At 51.3% G+C, this 5,320-nt stretch overlaps 1 pseudogene; it reads right to left on the minus strand.

Moving 5' to 3' along the window:
• Positions 1–1,228: 1,228 nt before the first annotated feature.
• LOC149356476 (uncharacterized) lies at positions 1,229–2,414 on the minus strand (annotated as a pseudogene).
• Positions 2,415–5,320: the final 2,906 nt, after the last annotated feature.

The following is a 5,320-nucleotide window of genomic DNA, read 5'->3' on the forward strand; positions in this document are numbered from 1 at the left end:
CAGGGCGACCGCCTGCAACTTGGTTTCACCGGGTTGCACCGTTCTCTTGTTGAGGCGGAAGCCCATAAATTCCACGCTATCCTTCCCGAATGCGCACTTGTTGAGTCGTAGGGTCAGATTCGCTTTTTTGAAGGAGTCGAGAACTTGGCGCAGCCTCTCCAGCAACTCGTCCCGTTCCCTCGCCGGAATGAGCATATCGTCTAATTAACACATCGCAATTGTACCTCTTAAAGGTCCCAGCACACGATTCATGACACGCTGAAAAAGGGATGGTGCGTTAGTGAGCCTGAAAGTCATTCTCTCGAACTGTCCGGTCTCATCGGGGGTTATGAAGGCCGTTTTCATTTTCGCTTCTTTAGTCAGCGGCACCTGTAGATAGCCGTGGGCGAGGTCCAGCACCGTGTACAGTTTAGCTCCGGACAGTTTCTCGAGTTGCTTATCCATGCTGGGAAGAGGGTTCCTTTCTTGTAACGTTTGTGCGTTCAAGCGCCGGTAATCTACGACCAAACGTTTTTCGCCGTTTTTCTTTTGTGCGAGGATGACGGGGCTTGCGTAAGGTGAGCAAGTCTCGCTAACGATCCCCTCTTGCTTCCAGTTATCGACGATTTTGCGAATGGTCTCTCGCTCCGCGGCTTTCGTTTTCGACGGCCTAACCGCCACAAACGAACTGCCAGGAACCTCCTTGATGTCCATTTTCAGTACGGGTGTGCACCCAAGCTAGCTCAAATTGTCGGCGAAACACTCCCGATACTCGTTTAGAAGGCAAAGAAGCTCACCCTTCTGTTCTGTGGTCCCTGAGGGCCGCACCTCCAGCTGTTGCTCCTCAAGTGGTTGGCGATCTATTCTCACACAGAGAATCTCTGGATCGTCTACTCGGCGATCAAGCTCTTCAGGTAAACCAACACTCTGCTACGCGCCCGAATCGCTGTCCTTTTCTGATAACCACTTCTTGGTCTCCGCTCGTAAAAACCAGCAACGCTGATTTCCCCGTCTTTCATTTCAAGAAGGATGTCGTTGCCAAAGATGCCAAGCAAAACCGGCCCGGAAAGGTAACATGCCGTCGATAGTGAGATCCAGTTGATCGTATTAGGGTGCAGGACACTCTTACCAGTAGTCTGCACACGCAACTTCGACTCCTTCACCGGCTCTAAGTGATGCCAAAAGCGGAGGCAACCACCAAGCCTTCCGTAAGCTATGTATGGCAGTTCTGTATAAGTTATGCCCACGATTAAATCGAGTGACAGCATCGTCCGGGACAAAAAAAAAATTGGAAGGTGACACCGTAAATTTGCAGTTCGGCGTAACACTTTCCAATCGCTCTTGCGTACAGAGTGCCTTGGCTGTCGAAACCGTAGAGCGCTGTGGAATCTTTGGTAAGCACTGCGCCGCAGCGTGCCGCCGCCGACGCGCGCAAGAGGCACCCGGAGCTCCCGTTACCAATCATTCCGACGAGTGCCGTGGTCCCATTCCATGTCACTTGCTTGAGTAGCGCTCCCGGAGCGATTTTCTCCCCCTCGGCGTGAGTAACTGTATTGGACTTGTTGCTTTTTGTTTTTTTCAGAACAGTGACGCTGAGTGTGCCCGCTTTTTCCGCAACGTAAACAACGCATCTCATGCCTTTCGTCCGGACAGTCGCGGGAGACGTGCCCGAATCGGCCGCAGTTGTAGCACTTCATCTCGCCTTTATCGTTCGTCAGGGGGGGTCTGCAGTCCTTGCTCGGCCGCTTGCAGGTGCTCTTCCGTGCAGGAAGTTTTGTTGGGTTACTCGTGGTGGTCGCACTGCAAGGCCTCTTCTCTTGGGTACTGCCGAATATCTGCTCCCGCTCACGATCAATGAGCTCGAACTCCGTGATGTCGTGGAGGAGATCGTCGTCGTCTTCGTGCGTGCGTCCTAGTAGCACCGTACAAAGTTGTCTTGAACGTAAGCTAGTCAACACTTGCTCACGGGTGTCGCAGAAGTCGAGATTTTCCTCCCGACAGAGGCGAACCTTCGAGTGGAAGTATGCCGTCGTGCTCTCGTTGCGCTGCTGCACGCGTTCCTGCATCATTCTCCACCTTTCAGCCGCTCGGGTTTGGCCACAGAAGGTGCGGCGGAAGTGGTATAAGAAACATTCCCTTGACGTGGCCACCTCGACGTGCGAACGCAGCCAGTCCTTGACAGGTCCAAAGAGGTGGCATTTAGCCGTTTCTAACCGGAACTCTTCTGGCCACCGGTGTAAGGTCGCCGTCATTTCGAGGTTTTCCGGCCACTCCTTAGCCGATGCTGCATCTCCACCTCCATGTAAGTCCGCGATGTTCTTACCCAGGTCAGGCATCGCATGATAGCTGGGTGGTGCCGCGCTCGGAGTTTCTGATGAGCCCGGCAGGACGAGTCGCTCCAGTAGGCTTGTCAGAAGCCGGTCCTTTTCACGCATTTGCGCTTAGCAGCTCTGTCACAGTAACGCTCTCGCACGCCCTTGCGCCATTCTCGGCGTCGCTGGTGTCCGCTCCCTCTCCAGGTGGTGTTTCACTCATGATTCCCTGTGCGCACACGCCCAAGTCACTGAATTCGTACTCACAGTCTTCTCCGGTTCTTGTTGGCTTTTATCCAACTTCTGATATGTTAGAGATGACCGAAAGAAGGAAGGCGAGGGAGCAAGAACACTCGACGCTCAAAAAAATTATTGGGAATAAACAGTGAATATTGTTGTATCCTTTCTTGTTTCAGTTTCGTTTCTTTCAATGTACATATCGTCATCGTCATTCAATATGATTTCCTATATAAGTGGCTTCACTGTGACGAATAAAGGAGAGTGTTTCTGCATACTGCGCTTGCGTGGTCCCGTGGCATGCGTCTGGTCTGAACCAGACACCACATATTGGCGACGAGGATGAACCGCCTACGGTGCAAGGCGACACGGAGCCCTTGCAGCCACGGTCTCATCGGCGGCCAGGAGTAACGCAAGAACGCCGGAGGTGCGCAGGAACGCCGAAGGTGCGCAGGAACGCCGGAGGTGCGCAGGAACGCCGGAGGAGCGCAGGAACGCCGGAGGAGCGCAGGAACGCCGGAGGAGCGCAGGAACGCCGGAGGAGCGCAGGAACGCCGGAGGAGCGGAAGAACGCAGATAAGTGAAATTTGCTCACACCACATATTGCGAGGATCAGTATCGGAGCCATGTCACTCGGGTGTTTCCCAGCACCGCCCCCTTTCTTGCCTGCACCCGGTGACCCGGCTGTGCCTTGGCAGCAGTGGAAACGCGTATTCCTGAATTTCCTGGAGGCCATTGGCGGCGATGAACTGAAGCCGAAGCGTTGCAAGGCAATTCTGCTAAACTCGCTCGGGGTTGAAGGCCAGCGAATATTCTACAGCATCCTTGCACAAGGAGCAGACGTGACTGTGGACGCCAAGGCCGAGGACAAGGGGGACAAGGAGGAAGAGGCGGACCAGTTCAAGGACGCGCTTGCTGCACTGGATACGCATTTCGCGAGCGCTACGAATGATTTGGTGGAGCGACGCCGGTTTCGCCAAAGAGACATTTCAAGCATTTACAAACAGTCTTCGGGACCTTGCGTCTACTTGCAATTTTGGCAGTGCTACCGATAGCATGATTCGAGACCAATTTCTGGAAGGCACTTTGTCACGAACAACACGTGAACGCTTGCTTTATGAAGGGTCTTCGCTTACATTGCAGCGTGCTGTTGACATCGGGAAGCAAATTGAGCAAACACAACAAGAGCTCGGGGAATTCGCGCATACCCTGCTGAAAAAAAGTTCTATGATGCAATAACCTCATAGATCATTCATCATAGAATATCATACAATCTGTATGACATATCATACAATCTGTATGATTATCATACGAATTGTATGATATATTATACAGATTGTATGATATGTCATACAGATTGTATGATATTTTATGATGAATTATCTATGAGGTTATTGCATCATAGAACTTTTTTTCAGCAGGGTAGCACTGTGAACAAGATTCAAGATGTGCGAAAAAGGTCAGACGCTGAGCAAGGAAGTTGCTACAGGTGCGGCTCGTCACCGCATATGGCTAACTCGACTGCATGTCCGGCGAGGAACAAGCGTTGCCACTCTTGTGGAAAAATTGGTCACTTTTCAAGCATGTTGCAAATCGAAGAAAAAGAAATATGCCGTTCGAAAGCCCGAGAAGGCCAACGCCGTCACGGTACTTCAAATCGGTGACCGTAATGCGTCGGCGAAAGATATTCGAGCCAACATTTCTATCGGGAAGATAAGATTGTCGTTGATTGTCGACACAGGCGCTACGGGTTCTTTGCTCAGTGAAGAGCACTACCACAAATATCTAGCCGACACGTACTCATTACGACCGCCGACTGCCAATTTGTGCATCTATTCCGGAGAACAAATCAAGTTAAGCGGTTGCTTTCTTGCTGACGTATCTTACAAGGGAAACAGAGCCAGTGTGCTTTTTCATGTCACAACCAAGGGCACTTCGCTGCTGGGGCTTGATGCCGTTCGGAGCCTGGGAATCACTATCAACGGCTCAACCTTGAATTGCTGCCAGGTGACATGCCCTGATTCACTGCCTTCAGAATTTACGTACCAGTTTGCGCACTTGTTCACGGAACAGTTAGGGCATGTGAAAGGCTTTGTTCACCATGTTAACTGCCGTTCATCTGTGAAACCAGTCGTTGCGAAACTCCGACGCCTGCCGCTCACGCTACGGCAACAGGTATCGGTAGAGATACAACGCCTGCTGGCCGAAGATATAATTGAGCCTGTCGACGCATCGGAGTGGATTTCACCGATCGTCGTCGTGAGGAAGAAGGACGGTTCAATTAGGTTGTGTGTGGACCTACGTGAAGTGAACAAGGCAGTAATTGCCGATGCTTTTCCTCTTCCGCATACAGAGGAATTACTTCATGAACCAGCTGGAGGGACGTGCTTCTCAAAGCTCGACTTAGCGTCGGCATACCACCAGCTAGAACTGACTCCGGAAAGTCGGGGACTAACCACCTTTATCACACACGAAGGATTGTTTCGTTTTAAGAGTGTGTGTTTTGGCCTTGCATCTGCCCCTTCAGCCTTTCAGAGAATGATGCAGCATATTTTGAAAGATTGTAAAGGCGTACTTTGTTACATTGATGATGTGATTGTGTGGGGCAAGACACGTGAGGAGCACCACAAGAATCTACACCAGGTGCTAAAACGCATTGGTGATTCAGGTTTGAAGCTCAACCAGAAATGCACATTTGCTGTTTCAGAACTATCCTTTTTAGGGCATACGGTGAGCTCAAAAGGGCTCACACCATTGCAGTCTAAGGTTGACGCTATTGTCAAAGTGCCTGC

Source organism: Amblyomma mixtum, chromosome 3 (assembly GCF_055824585.1).
Source record: "Amblyomma mixtum isolate Tamu chromosome 3, ASM5582458v1, whole genome shotgun sequence".
NCBI lineage: Eukaryota > Metazoa > Arthropoda > Arachnida > Ixodida > Ixodidae > Amblyomma > Amblyomma mixtum.